The sequence below is a fragment of the Melopsittacus undulatus genome, chromosome 2, assembly GCF_012275295.1.
Source record: "Melopsittacus undulatus isolate bMelUnd1 chromosome 2, bMelUnd1.mat.Z, whole genome shotgun sequence".
Taxonomy (NCBI): domain Eukaryota; kingdom Metazoa; phylum Chordata; class Aves; order Psittaciformes; family Psittaculidae; genus Melopsittacus; species Melopsittacus undulatus.
In genome coordinates, this window is record NC_047528.1 from 72,898,843 (window position 1) to 72,917,324 (window position 18,482).

The 18,482-nt window shown below is 38.0% G+C and overlaps 1 protein-coding gene across 2 annotated transcripts in view; it reads left to right on the plus strand.

Moving 5' to 3' along the window:
• TBL1X (transducin beta like 1 X-linked) overlaps positions 1-18,482 on the plus strand; it is a 193,107-nt gene that overhangs the window by 34,133 nt on the left and 140,492 nt on the right. The window lies entirely within an intron of this gene.

The window sequence follows — 18,482 nt, forward strand, 5'->3', positions numbered from 1 at the left end:
GCCCTGCCCGTTTTTCTGCATCACTCAAGACTTGCAGGCTTTGAGGTGCTAGCAGGTTTTAGAAATAAGACTGGTTACTTTAAAAGGCTGTGAAGTTGTTTGCAAGTGCCTCCTTCCTTTTGATTGGGACTGTGAGGGAATTGCCAGGAACTTTCCAGGTCAGAAGGAGAATAATATGTCCATTTTGCAGTTGCTAATTCCCAGTTAGCTCTATAGTCCATAGAAATTTGACTTGGCTATAGAAGATAGATGGGAGGTGGTGTGTTCTTGGTTAGTGTTTTCACGTTACCTGCTGTCACTGTAGGCTGGTACCAGAAGGGTCATCCTTGTAGCTATCTTCTTGATGACTTTTAACACACAAGCCCTAGTGATCATGCAGCATGACGGAGTCTGATTAGAAGAGTTGTCACAAAAGAAAGTTATGTGGGGCATGTGTGTGAAGGAGCATTTTTCTCTCAGACTGATTGATCTGCCTTGTACTCCCTCCCCACTCTTCTGTGCTGCAGCCATGGGATCATGTACTCTCCAGTGTGTTTCCCAGTGTTTTAACCTGAGTAATTTTAGGTTGTCAGCCTTCCTCGCTGCTCTTCAGCCTTCATCTCCATTCTTTACTGTGGATTTTAGCAGGGAACTGTAGTGTGGTGATGTAGGTGTCTGCCCACAGCTCTCTGGGTGACCTTGAAGGCAGGCCCGTGGCTGGCTCCTTCCATGGATGTTTTTCTCCTGCCAAAATCCATGAGAGGAAACAATGGAAAGGCCCAATCAGTTTCCACCTGAGCTCCTAAGGCAAAAGACTGTGCTATGTATCTAATACCTCTCACTGAAAATGATGCTTCAGATCCATTATTTATTGGTATACTGTGTTAGCCTGAATTTTGTCTGATACAGAAGTTCTGTATTCTTGTGCTATGTGCTGCACACATTTAAACTTTGGGGTTTTTTCCTTTTGCTTTTTTAGTTTGTTAGGGAGAGTGGAAAGACGTAAGCTCAAGCTTCTGTATGGTGTTTTTGATCAGCTTTTATTTCTCTTTGAAGTATGTATCTGAGAGAATGGAAGGTATTTTAATTTTTCTGCAAGCTATTTTAAGTGATTAGTGGCATTTTCTGTACACACATGCAAACTCACACACATGCATGTATGTGCAGAAGCATATTATGTGCATGCACACACACACGTATAAACAAACCTGTTTAAGCACCTTAAACTGAACTTTTTAAGAAATTGATTTTCATCTGTATTCTTTTCCTGCCTCACTTTCTAAAAAGTAGTAGCCTGGAAGGTTTTAGTCCGTTTTCTACATTGTCAGCAATTACAGTATTTCCCTAAGTGGGAAGGTGTCAGCCTGCCCTGTTTCCTCTTCACACCTACAACATTTCTCTATTTTTCATACCAAAAATATTTGCATTAGTCTTAAACTTTGCCAGTTCACTGCTGATCCATGTTTCTATAATGCTTTATTTACAGTGTGATTCTCCCTTTTGATATAAAAAGTCAGCATGTTAGCTAGATAGGTTAATTTAAGTGATGTCATGATTTTCTCCAAATAAAGAAACACTAGGCTGTCAGCTGAGAATATGTTTTAACATAATCCTTACCTGTTATGATTATGCTGGAAGAAAACTTGTTGCAATGAAAACAGGATGTTGAACTGAATTAAAGCTTATCTCTGGTACAGGGAGGAATCTCTCCAAACAAAAAACTTGGTGGATTTTTTTCTTTCAGACTGAATTAAATATTATAATAATCAGAAGGCTGTTCTTTCCAGTAATAAGTTGAAATAGTTGAGGAGGAGTGCATTAACTCTGTGGCACATTTGTGTTTTGGTATATGCAGTAGTGCTATCGCAGGTTTTGGCCTTTTAAACCTTTGATAATTAATACTGATGTTCAATGCTGCTTTACAACACCTGATCATACTGCAACAAGCGGTGTGCAGAGAAACTCTTAAATGAAGGTTAGCTGAAGAAGGTCTCCAGTATAGAGGTACCTGTTTTGGTCTGGCAAATTGCACAGATTACGTAGTTAGGTCTTAATTAGTCCCTCTGGTATGCTGAAATGCTGAGCTTATAATACCTCGTTGCTTGTGACAAAACTGGTATTTACAAGGACGTAGAAAATGCTGAATGTATAATCAGATGTATCAACATAAATATCTAGTTTTTCACTCTTTTTTTGCACACATTGATGGTTTTCACCTTTTGCTGAATAACTGTTAGTGGGCCTTTCTTAAATTCTCCTTCCTTTAACTCCCTTGATCATCAGACAGTATTGAGATAAACTATTTTAGATGTTTATTCTTTTATATCTTTGACCTTAAACATTATAGGGCGCTATTCAATGACAGTGTGAGACAGTAAATATGGTAGCCACTGTATTCTATACCTTGTGATGGTTAAGCATACTACAAGAAAGGCCTTTTTGCATGTGTAAATTGTTGATAACTTCCTGTGTTAATTTTTGGTCTTATGTCATACAGAAATAGTTTTATGCCATGTGTGAAAGGGAGTGAAGATGGGCTGATGTGTGCACTACTGTCTGTGAAGGCTCAGTGGGAAAAGGGGTGGCTGGAGAATGGTTCATTTTGATGGTTTTCAGACAATGCAAAAACACCTCTTGGGCAACCACTAGCAGCAGCAACTGTCTCACTTTGATGCTCTCCCAAGAAGAAATCAAAGTGCAACAGGCTCACAAATAGTTTCTTTAGCAATTTGTGTGTTACTTCTTATTTGCTTAGTGCTTCTGACACATAAAATACGACCACTATTTGATAGGGCAGGAGTACCTTATTTTGAGCTACAGGAAACTATACTGCCATCCCTTGTTTTTGTTTGCAGCAAGTACTGCATTTGTTTATCAGACCTTATACAAGGTCTCCTTCGAATTTGATATGTGTGATATTTCACAGGAGCACTGGAATAGTGTTATTTTTTAGAATGCACTGTCAGACAATGTAAATAATATCAGTTCTCAAAATCCCAGTTTATAGGAACATGGTATTTTCTGAAATATGCTATTTTAAAAATGGTGACGTAGTAGTGACACAAATCAATAAAGCTAGGGGATTTTCACAGAGGAGACACATTTGAAACATAACTCCTTCAGTCTTCCTGTTGTGCATTGGTACTAGCTGCTGCTCAAGCTTTAGTTTTAGTGTCGGTTCTAATTCTTTTGAAGTTATCTGACAGGTTTATCTCTTTCAACCATTGGATTTGTATGCCATCTCATACTTTAGTTTCTGATGTCTGTACTTAACTGATTGGTTTCCTATCTGCCTAGTCCATCTTTTCATTTTTGGTAAAATGGATTTATCTTGTTTTTTGTGATTCAGTGGAAGGAGTTGCTAAGGAATCAGATCTGGATCCTTTATTACATTTTAGCGTTGTTCCTTGAAAATCTGATTATATCTTGCAAATTACAGTAGCATCTCGAAGGTAATAAATCCTGCATAGCTTGTTAAATATTCAGTTTTTTACTTCTAGGTTCTTACTGAAGCAGAATGATAGTATTCCAAAGTTTGCTGGGTGTGAAGTGTTCTGCTGTTGCTCTGGATGTTCGCTAGGCATTTGCCATGCTAGGACAGAATTATTTTGTCTCAAAGGCTTTACATTCAGAGTATGATTTCATAACTGTTAGGTAAATAATGGCTTTTTATTAATGATATTTAAATTATTACCTCAAAAGTTGTGCAAAAGCAAGAGAAATACTTTTCTAGACAAATTCCAAATAATTTCTATTTAATCTGTTTATCTTCCATTTTCAGTTACATGGCTGATACCTGTTTTTTGTTATATGATGGGCTATAAAATACACTTCTGTGTCTCATGCATTGAAAATATGCAGCAAATGCATATTTTTTGTTACTGCTGATAACCGAATTGGAGTTTTACCAGTAATAACTGCTTCTGAGAGTATAAGGTATAGATCCATTTGCATTTATGAAATAATTTTAATTGGTTTTTTCACTGTGAACTGTTCAGAGTATATATGTGTATTTTTTCCTGCTGTTCTGGCTTCTGAATACCTTACAGATTTACTCATGTGAGCAGCCTGCATTAATAAAGAAATTACAGTCTCCGCTCTGAGATGTTTCTTGACATTTCACAGTATTTTTTTTTCCAGTGAAGCTCTTGTTGCTACTGACAGACACTGAAATGGAGAAAATGGAAACAGTGCAGAGAGCTCATTGACCTAGTATCAGATGCCTTTGGCCACAATACATTTTCAGTCATCTTTAGATTAAAACCTTGAAAATAAATGTCAGGCTTTTTTCTGTTTGTTGTGGGTTGTTGGGTTTGTTTTTTTTTTTTTTAATATCACTCCCATTTCAGATTTTGGCTTTTAATCATCGGTAATGATGCAACTGCTTAGTTTAGGAAAGTAAATATGTGATGTGGTTGCCTCTGACAGGAGAGATTGAACTCAGTGACTGAAAAGAACCATTTCTTCAGCAAATCAAATGTGATGCTTACTTGAAACTTACACTTTTGATGGAAGCTAAAAGTACTGGGCAGGAATTATCATTCCATTTGGCAAGGAACAGGAAATCAAAGTGATGAACTGAAAGAGATGATTAAGAAGTTAGACCTAAAAAAAAAAAAAAGTGTCTTTATGGAGGAAACAGGAGTGAAAACAAGTAAACAGAGCACACAAGCATGCGCTATAAAGGAAAGAAATTCCTGCAGTAAGACAGTGGACCCAGGAGTATTTCCAAGCCATGAGGCCGGGTTCATATACCAGCTACCTCCTGATCTGTATTATATGGGAACTAAGCAGGCACAAGCTTTTTCATCTTGATTTCCACAGCAAGGAAGCCCTGAAAAATGAAAGTGCTGGAAGTTTTGTGGACATGGTTGGCCCCCGGTGTCAGTGACATATGGCCAAGCACCTTTTGCTCACTGACAGAAGTATGGGGGTACTTCAAGTCTCGTTCTGGAGCTGTACAGAGATTGTGAGGTAGGGCAGGCTTTGGCACAGCAATTGCTGTTTAGTTGGTTGTGGTCACTGCTATGGGTTTTTGGCCCAAAGGAGAGTTATTTCTGATATAGAAACAGTACTGTCGCCCCAGAATAAGCAGAACATCTGTATGCTGGGCCAGCAATTGTAAAGTGAAAATCATAGTAAATGAAAAAATGAAAAGCAAGTAAATGAAGAATTATTTTTGCTTCACTGAGGGATCTATGAAAGACTGCCCTCCGTACATGAACAAGCTTCCAGCAGCTCCTGAAAACAGATTTCACAGCAGCATTTTTTTACAATTAAATTAAAACTTCCCAGTGTCATGTAATGAAACTGGAGATGAAAGTATTTCTTCACTTCTTGAGTTTCCTAAAAATAAAAAATATGGCTTTATTTCCTTTATTTTTTAATTTATATTTTAGCAATTTGAATACATATTTTCAAATTGATAGTAGTTCATAATGAGCATCATTCTTTTAAGTATTTTTCTTGTCTCTAATCTCCCCTTTAAAATGAGTGTGTCTGACTTAAGACACTTCCCTGCTCATGAAGCATACCCAACTGGAGCAGCAAATACACTGTGTGAAGGGTAAGGGTTCCAGGCAGCAAACTCCTCTTGTGGTGTTTCTTTAGTTATTGTAACCAGCGGCAGCCTAAGGTTTACTCTAATTTATACCCCTAAGGTATATTTCTTAGCACAACATGGTGAAAGACTGGTGGCCTGGGGGATCTCTGGCCCAGCTTCTATGTATTCCTGTCCCCATTGCCGGGGAATAGGAGGGTTGGAGAAGGCTGCCTTGTCAGTTTTGTTTAAGGTGAGCATTTGCAGGCTTTAGCAGGGTCATCTTGCAGATAAGAAGAGTTTTCAGCTGCCTACTTGCCTTAGAAATCTGTCCATTATCTGTTAGTCGAACTCCATGTTAGGATCGGGTCTTGCTACCCTAGCAGGCTAGCAATTTTAGTATCCCTGCATCACTAGTGTATTATGTGTTTATATTGTAGGCTCTCTCTGTTCTGAAATTGTATGCTCTTGGTCCATCAAGAGTTGCTAATTAGAGAAGACAGGTGGAAAAACCTCATGTGTGTTTCAGTTTCCAAAAATTCCCTGAACCCTTGGCACATAATTCATTACCAAAAGAACTGAGAGCTTTCACTCAAAAAGATAGGATACTATTATACTGCCTTTTTTAAGGCTTGTACTGGGAATGGAGAGGAAGAAAAGAAGACAGGAAGAGTAAAACTTACCTCCTCCCCTTCACCATGGCTTGTTTTGGTTTACTTTTATGTTAAGGTCAAGACAATTACTCATTTACAGGCAGTATGTAGCTGTGTCACCTAGCTGCTGCTTTTAATCTGTAGTGCATGGGGTGGCTAAATATAGGAATGCACATACAACATTTATGTTGCTGTGAGGCAGAGATATGCTCTTACCTTGGCCTGATCTGCAAAGCAAAGCTTTTGTGTCAGGATAGCTCTTTTGGTCAAAATTGCTATTGCTTTTTCAAAGTCTCTAATCATTATGCTGCAGCCCCTAGTATTAACAATGTTTACAAGTACCTCTCTTTCCATTAGGGATTAAATGTATAAACACATTGTGTCTTGATGAACAGTGATGCTGGAATATGATTCTTAATTCATGACCAAATCTTCATTTTCTCTCCACATATTCTCTATGGCTGTACTCCTGTTGTGAAGAGCTAGTAAGTAATTAACATCGAAACAGTGGCTTGCAGAGCTCAACCCCCTGCTCTCAGAGTAGGTCACTGCAGAAACTGCGGCCCTTTGCAAGAGTGTTCTCTATAAATGGGCCCACACTAGAAAAAGATGAAACCTGAAGTCAGTGGAGTTCTGCAGCAGCAGCTCTGGAGAGCGATATAGCTGACATAGACTTGGTGCAATCCTGATGAAAATCTGGGGAAAGCTGAACATCAGAGCATGGGGAATTCTCCATTCCTACGTGCTCAGTAACATCTTAATCCCAATAACATGCACTCTTTGAGATGAAGAAAATCCCCTTGTTATTTTGAAACTGATTATAGTTGCAACCATAATGTCACATGGTAATGACATCAGTTTAATAAGGGCATTTCTTCAGTTTGGTTTTTGCATCATAGGGTCTCTGCTTGTGTATTGCACACATGTCAACTCACTCATTCTTTCCTTCAAACTGGACAGGGTCAACATGACTGTGAGGCTGCAAATATTTTGATAAGGACTATTTTGAGAACATGCAAAAATAGTTCTTGCAAAGGATGAAATAGCTGAAGATTAAAAAAAAAGAAAAAAATCCAATTTCCTTGGGACTTCATAGGATAGAAAATTTAAACACGTGATTAAAATTTCTGTCTTACTCTGTTTTTAAGCATTTCACTAACTTCCTCTTTTTTTTGTGTCTTTGAGAGGAGGAAACTTAAAAGATGGGAATCCAAAGGTGAAAAAAAAATGTTAAAAGTAATGCACTAAAAATACATAAAGGTTTTAAAAGAAGTAATTTTAATGGCAAAAAATAAACCCTGATCCCAAACCACTAAAGCAAAAAATCATCATATGGTTGGTAATTGGTTTTACTTCAATATGTTTCTGTTGAAAAATTTCAGTGTTCTCTGTATGTTGAATTGAGTGTGTGGGTATCCTGCAGTGAAGTAATTTGGAGTAGAGTTTTTCTGCTTTCTTTTTCACACTTGCCTTTCCAAATCTCAACAGGATTTACCTGAAAACAATATATTGACTTTTTTTTCTATCTTTTGCTGCTACTTTAGTATTCTAACATTGACTTATTATCTGAGATTGGGTGGAATTGACTCTGAGCAGTGTCTAGCTAGCAGTCACTAGTGCAGGTGAAATTGAAAATCTCTCCTTTAGAAAGCTCTTCTGTGTGTATCTTAAGTTATTTACCAATATTTTCAGTGAACTTTATACATGCAAGAGATACTCTGGTGTTAATTGCACTGGATTGTAGCTCTTTCAGATGGCTCATATTGATTGATTGTTATGTTGATATTTAGGATAATTGTGATGTAGACTGCCATTAGCATGCTTGGTCATCAGGACAATGCAGATGTCCTGAAGTAAATAATTGATATATTGCATCCTTCTTCTGTTCCTCTAGCAAGGTAAACTTTTCTGGCCAGTATGCTTTTTAACAGATATTTGACCCATGTGTCAGGTAACCGCAAACCAAAAACCTAATCCTGCAAACACCAAAGCATACATGAAATTTGCTCAAATAAGCATTTCTACTGACATGGAAATTGCTGAGAATAATTTGCATGTAGTAACAAATCCATAAGTGGAATTGTTGGCTCTCAGAATGAAAAGTGTCTGGAAATCATATTTTAAAATATGTTTTATCTTTATATAAAGTGTTACTACAGGAGAAAGCACTCCTATGTGCCTTATCAGAAAGAATAAGAATTCTCAAAAGTGTTACTTTTCAAAGCCTTTCCAGGAGTCTTGCTATGCAGAGTATGCCTCTTCTTGTGTCTAGACTGATTTTCCAGAGGTCTTGACTGGGCTGTTTAGTCTGATATGCACCACAGGAGTCTATTAAATAAAATATACATAGATTAAAATTCCTATGAAATTACCTTTTTTAATATATTTTATTTCTTCATCAGTAGGTCCTATATGAATAATATAAAACTGTATTTTTAAAATGTTTTTTCTTCCTCACTGATACTTTCTGCTTTTCATTAAATTAGCCTAGTTTAATAGTCTGGCTCTCATACAGTAATGAAAAAGTACCGCATGGTTTGGCTAAAGCTGTATTAGCAGGTTTTTAGGTCCAGTCAATTCATATTAGGAGCTATTCAGTTTCTAAGTAATGCAAGTATTTCTACTGATCTTTCAACAAAGCTGTAACTTTGTATCTCAACATCCAACTTTGTGTGTTAAATATCAGGTACTCTGTTCAGTGGAAACTTGCCTAGACTTTTAATGTATTTTACTATACTCAACTGTAATGTGTTCCTCAGAGGCTAGATCTGCGTGATGTGCGGGTTCAGCCTGGTTTACTCTCATAATCTGAATGTGGACAACCTTGCCAAATGTCACCTGTGATATTAATTTATTTGGTAAGACTGAATATTTTTTGCTGGGATGTTATAAAGCAATCTAAACAAGGTTGGAGACCTAGTTTATAGTCCACTGCTCAGTGTCTGAGTGGCCAGCTGGTTACTCCGTATGGAGAGCTTCAGTGGGTATGTGTGGCATGAGTAGTTTTAAGAAATCTTAATTGCTTGTGCTGTTGCTTTGATGCAAAGTGCAAAACAGTAAACCTAAGGAAGTAATTGTGGTCCTGTGTGTTTTGCTTTTGATCCTCTGGACAAATTTAAATTTACTGTAAATTGATCAAAGTTAGGAAACTCAAGCAAAAGTATCATTGAAGTTATGCCCCTAGCAAACCTGGTAAAATACTAGTAAAATTTTAGAGTGCTCTTCCTGTAGTTTCTTGCTTCCTTTTTATGGCTGTTAACTACACCGTATTGTTTCTGGTTTGGAGGTTATTATCCCACCTAATATTTGCATATGCTGGGTCCTTAGCTTGTGTCATACCTGTACTTTTATCTTACTTCACACAAGTACATGCATGCTGCATTCACAAAATACATTAATCACAAGATACTTTTCATTGTCCATTAGAAAGGAGTGTGCTGTAGATAAACATAAATTTAGAGGCTTTAGTTTCCCAGATTTTAAAGGGGTTAGGTTCTTTATCATAGTCACAGTCTTTCTGTTGGGCCTATGCTTAATGTTTTTTCCTACTCTGATAGTTTAGATATATAAGATTCTAAAGATAAAAAGGTAAAGTGGTAAGGTTAGTCAGAAGGAATGAGTGGGACTTAGTGACTAGAGATGGAGCATTGATGATAATTGAATCTGTTCAAGTGTGTTGTGATTTTAAAAACCTGTTTCTTTCATGCTAACATCAAAACCGAACAGTACTTAGATACAGATAATTCAATATTTTGAGATCAAGCACCATAAGGCAGCAACGCAAACTTCTTTAATTTAGTCTTATAACTGTTTACCAACCCTGGCCAGTACAGGTAATTTACTGTAAATCACTTTAATTCTTGTCCTTCCTGATAACACTGAACCACATTGTCAGTTTGAAACACTGCCTGCTCATTTTTGCTTGCATACTGCAGTGTTTCTCTTACCGTGTATGCATATGAAGATTTCAGTATATGTTTGTATATATGCAACCTGTATGCCTTGTTTGCAAATATACCATGGTATATGTGTTTTCCAACTAGGAATCTAAGTGAATTTTGCTGGTAGAACCTTACAAGAGGTACATGCATTTGTATTTAAATAAAAGTAATTTCTTAAGTCTTCTTGAAATTGTGCTGGTTTTCTCAACAGAGATTCCATATTGGAAATAAAAAATACCCTTCTGTTTTACCAGATTTATGAACTCTGAAATTTTAATGTGTAAATATTATTTATATAGATCCAAACTGCAGACATCAGGAGATAGTTATCCTGGTTTTCAGATTACTGAGCTGAATTTTACAGAATAAGTCAAGCATGTGCTCAGCCAAAAATCTGTGTATTTTATATGCTGTGTGTTGTAGACTAAGAACCAGAATTATGCCTGATATTGATCTATGATTTCAGCAAAGCATAACCTTTTCCATTATCAAAACCAAAAGGACCAAATTGATACATTCACATCTTGCCACTGAGTGCACATGGCACAGAGGACAGAAAATCATCTTTACAGCCTGAGGCAAATTGTGCTACTGCAGATTAATAAAATGCAGGGTGTTACTGCAGCTTCACATGAGATGAGTCATCATCAGGCGTGGCATCACTAGCTGTATGATGGCTTTTTCATGTCTTCAGTTGCAAAGAGAAAGAAGTGCTTAAACCACCTTGGAGTTATTTTTCCCCCACTGATGGGCAGTTAGCTAACTGTAAAGAACATCTACTGCTTGTTGTAACTGACTTAGCTTAGCTGACCAGGGGTAACATGCTAGGTCATGTCAGTTCAGTTGTTTGTGGTCCATACCTTCTTTCAGTGATGCATGAAAGTGCTCTGGAAACATAAATATCTAGAAGATATTTATATTTCATCTGTAGAAGTGATGTAGTGGGTTATACGAGTCTACAATTTCTGTAAGGTAATGCTTGAGGCTTTGCACAGCTACACTCTCATTTTAGTGCAGCAGTGTTACTGACTTTTACACCACAAGGTACTAGCAGTAGTCATCCTATCTGCCTTAGGTATTTGTAAGCTTTTTCATTTATCAGTAAGTTAATCTATGGAGGACAGCTTATGCTACAGATCTGAATGGGAAATGGTTAAGGTTTACATGTGATAACAGGCAAAAAAGAGAAACCAAGTTCAAGTATAACTAGGATATTTATTTTCTGAGAAGTGGTAGTGTGTTGCTTGACTAAAGCACTTGCTTTATTTACAGAAAAAGACTCTCAGGACTTAGCTCAAAGGATGGTTCTGGCTCTACTAGCTGCTGGAAGAAAAAGCATTTTTTGGAATGTGACTACAGAACATGCATGGAATTTCATGCAAGCAAGAGATCCTGAGCTTTACGGGAAAATAATTCTAGTTTTGTCTAGTTCAAGTAATGTTCATGTTCCGGGTAATCTTTTCACAAAGATAGGCTTTTATTAATACCATAAGAAGTATTATATAATGACTGTGAAATTAACACTATGATGTGAGTAGCTACAGCACACTACCTTGTGTAAGACCTGCCAAGCTATTTGCTTGGTACCAGTCATCTCCTTTGTCCATCATTATTTGAATTTGTGCTCTTGCAATTTTAGATATTTTTTTTGTCTCTTTGTTGTAAGCTGTCACTTCCAGTGTAATCTGAACTTTATAACAAGAAGAGCATTCAAATGATGTATTCAGAATCCTGAAATGTTTTTCAGGAAAATAATCAGTATAAGCACAAGCTTTGGTAGAAATGGTTATAACTGAGCAGCTTTTGCTGTGGCAGGTAAGAGCAAATATGTGCGAGAGAGGGTGGCCTAGCACCTGGAAGCTTGTTTAGGTAGGAACATCACAAAAAAGATACTTTAATTGTAAGCTGAGGACATGACGATGAAAGCAAGCAGAAAGGAAGCAACCCCTGTGTCAGAGTAGGTGGAGGTTTGGCCTTTCTGGGTATCTTCAGTGTGGCTTCTCAGCAGGCTAATGCAATTACATGGTACAGGGGAGCAGTAGCCATCTATAACCATCCATTTAGAAATAGCTTTAGAGTGCAGGCACAGGCACGGAGTAACAGGAGTACCCTTGTTACTGTACACTGTGTAGTTCATCTGTTTGCTGCTAGTGTTTGGAGGTGCATATTTAGGAAGAAGAGCAAGAAAGTCTCAGTTGCTAATTAATCTCTGCAAGACCCTAGTATCTGGTCTCAGACAGGTCACATTAGTCTTCATCTCAATACACAAATATTTAAAATGAGAAGAACATCTGTTGGCATCATAGGATGTTGTACAGGTAATTTAATGGTTGTAGTGGTCTGAATTAGTAAAGTGCTGTGATAATGCCACTAAGATGGCTCTACACCACAAGTATGATGTGGCTGTGAAAAAGGCTAATGTGTGTCTATGAAGCATTAGACATGACATTTCTGTAGAGAGAGGGAGAAATGCTAATAACATTTCAGAGAGCCTTCTTGAGACCTTAACTGGAATATTGTGTCTGACACTCTTCCCTTGCAGGGAGCAGAAAGATGGATTTAAACTGGAGCAGGTGCAAAGTCAGACTACAAGGCTGATCAGAGTTAGAGAGTATTTATCTTTCAAAGAGCAAATTAGAAAGCTTTTGTCATTCTTAGTATACTCAAAGGTGGAGAAGTGATAAAGTTATTCTTTGTAAATAAATTTATGGGTACACATCGATGAGAAATGCTTTAGCTGAAGTATAATAAATTTTTCTGGTATTGATATTATAAATTCATCCTGAGTGTATGTAGATGGAAAATTATAAGAACTCTTCTCCCCATTTCTTTCAGATATGACGGTGAGGCAAAGAACCTGAACAATTTTAAGCCTGAGTCCAGTAAGCTGCATAGGAAATTTTATTCTAGAATGACTATAGAAAGTTAAGTGGAGGAATCTTTGGATTTGAAGCATTGAGATCTCCAAGGGGTCTAAAGGGAGACTGAAGCTATTCATTTTCATTAATTTGGCACTAGCAACGTGCTTCAGCATTTCCAGTGGTTGCTTGTGGATAAGAAGTATGTTTTTGCTGCTCTTCTCCCAGCGCCTTTAATAGCAATTTATTTTACTTATTTTCTGTTCTACCCCCCATCTTCTCACATTTACCAATGGCAAGATCTGGGATCAGGAATGAATGGCTCCTCCTTGGGAAATACGATAAAATAGGTATATTTATCCCTTTGCGATGTGTGATGTGTGTGATCCACTTCCTGTGATCATTTTGAAGAAGTTGTTGCTTGGCAATTGTTAAAAAAAATATTGAGCTATTGCAAAGACATGTATGTTTCCATCTCTTCCTCTATGGTACTCTGTAATTATAGCCTCTCCAATAGCTATTTTGCCTTTTTTAGGACATTGAGGAGCATTTTGTGGTGTTTAGGGTCCATGGAAGCAGATATCTGATGCAAACTTCAGAACTGACCATTGTGAATCACATGGTTGCCTACAATTGCGCATCCGTCCTGAAGGGACCATACCGTGTCTCTGAACTTTACTGAGGCACACAGTGAAATGTTGTGCTGGTGATCCAATGTGTTGCATTCTTCCTGCTGCTCAAATGTTGCTGTTTGTTGCAGATGAGTTTTCCTGTCATGTTGCCTGAAGAATATATGTATTTGCCTCCTGCACCTCAGAAGGGTTGTTCTCAGTGAATGATGTCTTGCAGTTTGGTTATCCCTCTGCCTTTGCAAAATGGCAGAATTTCTGTGAGAAAGTGGACTTCCAGGGTAATCAGCACTTCATCATAGACCTCAGGCTGAAAGGGGAAGTATGGAAGGAAAACAAGATGTGAACTTCTTTCACAGGGTCTAACTTTCTTATTGAATTAAGTAACCAAAATGTGGGCAGGAAGTAGAGGATGATAAAGAGCAGCGCTTCCATTAGGTCGTCTTGTTTTTCAGAAAGCCGTGCAGCTTGAGAGATGCGTAGTGTTTATAACACATTCATGGCATAGCTGCTTCCTGGTAAGTGTGCAACAGAAAGAAGTGTTGTTCCTAAATTAGTAAGTGAAATAGCAGCTGGTAAAGGATGGGCTACAGCTTTCTAGATTCTATTCTGGAGAAGATTTAAAGGGAACGTTTCTTTTCAGCATTTCATTGGAAGCTCAGATGAAAAAAAAAATCTGTCTTTTTGGGGGTTTTAGGCAGAAGGCATATCATGCCACCAGACATTCAGCTGACTGTGAAAGGAGCCCTGTGATTTAGGTGACTATTGTCATAATAAAAAATTTATTCTGATAGGGAACTACTATAATATAAACCTAAATATTTATAAAATACATTGTCAGGCAGTGGAGAACCCTTAAGAAAGTAAGCTAGTGAAGTAAGAGGTTATTCCTGTTTCTACCAATAATTTGCTGTGTAGTTTTACGTGTGTTATTTGAAAAGGAGACAAACGATTTTGAGTAGCTCATTACTTTTGTAATTGGGGCCAGTTGAACATCACTTCTGGTTTTTCCCATAAAAAACTGCAACTCTCATTTAGAGTGAATTCTGAGTTCAGCAGAGTATACTTTGCTGGCCAAATTTAATAGTTAGCCATTTGAAAATGTTAGCCAGAATATTTATAGTAAAATAGACCGTTAAAAAAAAAGATTTATAATTTACTCTGAGGTGAAACACACACACACAGAAAACCCCAAACATGCTAGGGAATGCATTTTATTGGAAGGGACTTACACTGTGGTAAATTGCTTTCCTGTTCAGCACCTTACAGATCGTCAATCTGGGGGCAGAAAAAATGCACTGAGACCTTATCTTTCACGGACAACTGTGTGACAGCAACTGTGCTGTTTCTATTTAAACCACTAGATTTTCTCTGCTCCTTTCAGATGGTCTGAAGCAAACTTCTAGTAATGCCCTTCATGATGAGTTCCTATAATTAATGGTTCCTGAAAGTATCAGGCCTCCAGCACCTCCTCTCCCCACAGCTCTCTTAAGTGTGAAGCTCATGGATGAAAGAAATGTGAAGTGTATTGCCTTTAGGCTATAAAAAGCATAAACCCAGATCTGTTGTTTGCTGGGAAGTTCTGGAACTTGTCTGTGTGATCAAGTTAACTAGCATCAGCCAGACTATAATAGCAGTAGTGATTGTGCTAGGATCCTTATTCTAGTAAGAAAGACATCTTGAGGTGAGCTGGATGAAGATTTTTAAGCCAAAAGCTGATTTATTACTGCAAAACCCCCACAGACTCCTTCATGGAGGAGTTAAACTAGTGCACTATATGATTCTGTCACCATTAAACTGGCAAATTCTACATGTGGGGAAGCCATTAGATGGTAAGAACAGTTATTTTCCTTCAGCCTTGAGGGCTTTGGGGAGGCACAGGCACTTGTTAATGTGATGAGGTGTGGATGGGGCAATTCTTGGCTTCATATGGGTAATTTCTGGGGGAAAATGGGAGACCTTCATTTGTAGATTATTCTCTTAACCTTTCTGGCAAGGAGGTATGTGTGGGTGAACCAAGTATCTTTTTCATGTCACTGGTCTATTAATAGTACCTTCAGATATTTATGTTACTGTTACCCTAACTGGCAAACATAGGCAAACACGCTGAATAGGAGAGGCTCAGAGTGCCAACTTTTGAGAAATGTCTGGGATCACCAGTGGTAACTGGCTTCTGTGTGAGTTACAGCCATTGGATTATTTAGGTTTTGAAGCCTAGTTTGAGGGCATGATTCATATTGACAGTCTTGCTTCCTCCATGGGATGTGACAGTGGTGGATTTGCAGGGTCAGGCCATACTGGTGCTGGGAGCCAGGGTAACTGAATCTCGTTCTACCTCAACACCACTTGAAAGGCAGTAGATGAATTTGAAGAACAAAAGACTGTACAACACTAATACAATGTGAGACCATATGGCAATTTGAGACCATTTCAGAAGAAATAAAAATAAATACCGTCTTACATTATCCTGACACACACCTCAGTGCTTATCAGCAAGATCTAAGTGTTTTCAACATTTTTATTTCCTTGTTGCATTTGGGGTCAAATAAAGATAATTAGATACCACTTTCATCATTAAAGTGTACTTAACGCAGTGTGGCTCAACAGAAGAATGAGTGATTTATTTGTAAATATTATGTTCATTAATAATATAAAAATTAAGTATAAATTCAGTATATTGGGCACACAAAAGTGTTGTTGAAAGGCTGCCTTGTAGTGTATACTATCTGTCATTTGTTATTTAAATATAAAAAGTGTTTCAGATAAATAATACAGTATCTGAAAGGTGGGGTGGTTTTTTTTTCTTTTCAGTTTCAGTGTGGAAAGAATCAAGATGTACTAGAAATGCCACTTTAGCAGACACCCTCTAGCACTAAATCATTCATCTATACTCAGTAAATCAAGTATACTGTTATTAAATGCCTCTCAGTAGTAGTGTTGCAGCATAGGCGGGGTATGTACTTCCTTCACTGACTACATCATTTCAGTAGAGGTTGAGATTTTTAACTCAAGAAGATACAGTTGCACAGCTTTTATTACAGGCTGTGAGGATCCTGAGGCTTAAACATGGTATGTGAATATTTCATTCTGAGGAGAGGCTGCCTCCTTTTCCCTCCCAGGTGAGCATTCGCTCCTGCTCTCTTACATGTGCTTGCAAACACATGCACACACTGGTCAGCCTCCTGACTTTCAGCGTATTGGAGGATTCAGGAACAGACCCCATTAGTTGCTTGGGAGGAGTCGGTTATGAGAAACAGCAGGGCATAAAGGTAGACAAGAAAGAACTGAGATCGCTGTGGTCATCCTGAAGGGATGAGGTTGCATTTGATGGAAGAGAGGTCTGGATCTCCTGCTCTGCTAGAGAAAGGGAGTGATGTGACTGAAGGTGGTTTTATCATCATAAGAAGGGGAAGTATAGTGGCTCAGAATAAAAAAAAAATGAAGAAAAGCTACATAACTATTTGCACTATTTAGAAATAGTGGAGATGAGAAAGAAATGCAGTGCTTAAGCACAGCAGAGTTTATCAGCACATGAAGCAAAATGGCATGTAAAGTGTGCCATAAAAGTATCACATGTGTATTTGAATGAGGTGGGGCTGGAAGAGGGAATAATAGTGAGATTAAGCTGAGGATAACAATCAACAACAGCTCTGGTTTTAAATGCAGTGTGACCCTTCTAGATGTTTAATTTTCCAGAACTGTTTTCTCTGGGCAATCAACATGCAAGTTATGTCAAATCTCAAAATTGTAAAGATAATATGAAAGATTAAATTAAAGCTTTCACTTACACTGATTTAGTATTTTGCTTTACATTCAGCAGTACTGGAGTGTATTGAAGCTAAGGAAAAGCTCTTGCAGCATTCTCAGAGCACGTGGGTTATGCAAACTACTTATTATCTGTGCAGAAAGGTAACTGCATTCTTCATGATTTGAAACTTGGGTTGTGTTTCAGTGAGGAAATTATGGGGAAAAGGAAGAAACAAACACAGGGAGATAAATGAAAGAGGAGGAGTTGTGTGAGACAGGAGAATGTATAAAATATGGGAAAAGAAGAAATAAAGTAGAAAGGCAGATAAATAGGAGAGCTGACAGGTTTAGACAGGTTTAGGATACTGATACGCAAAGCCATGTGAAGAACAATCCTATGGCTAGCTGTTAGTTTTCATTGATATGAAGTAGCTGAGATCACCTGACCTATACTAACCTATATTAAGGTTTATATGATCTCTTCTTTTCAAAAGATGACTGTTACAAATAAGGCTAAAGTCATGAGGTAATCCAAAGAACTGGTTTTGTATATTCAAAGGTGGGAAGAATGTTACTAACTTAATTCTCAACATACTTGAATTTATTGTATGCTTCTCATTTCTGTTTGTGTTGATTCCATTCATATTCTGCTACCAGTTCATACTGGTAACAAACCCTATTGTTACCAATTCAAATATTGAAACTATTCTAAAAGTAGGACTTATTCAACAATTAAATGTCCTTTAATTTGCTTGCCTCTCACAGCTTGTTTGCTGATGATACCAAACTGAGTAGGGAAGTGGACACTTTGGAAGGGAGAGCCACTCTGCAGGATGATCTGGCTAGGCTGGAATAGTGGGCTAACAAGAACATTATGAAGTTCACTAAGGACAAGTCTAAGGTCTTGGTACCCGGGAAAACACAGTCTGGGAGTGCAGCAGAGGCTGGGATCTACCCAGATGGACAGCAGCTCTGTGGAACGGGACCTGGCTGTCCAGGGAGGCAGCAAGCTAGTATGAGTGAACAGTGTGCTGCTGCAGCAAAGGAGGCCAACAGGATGCCGGGTTGCATCAACAAGGGCATCACTAGCACAGGCAAAGATGTCATTATCCCACTCAGTGCTTGTCAGGCCATAC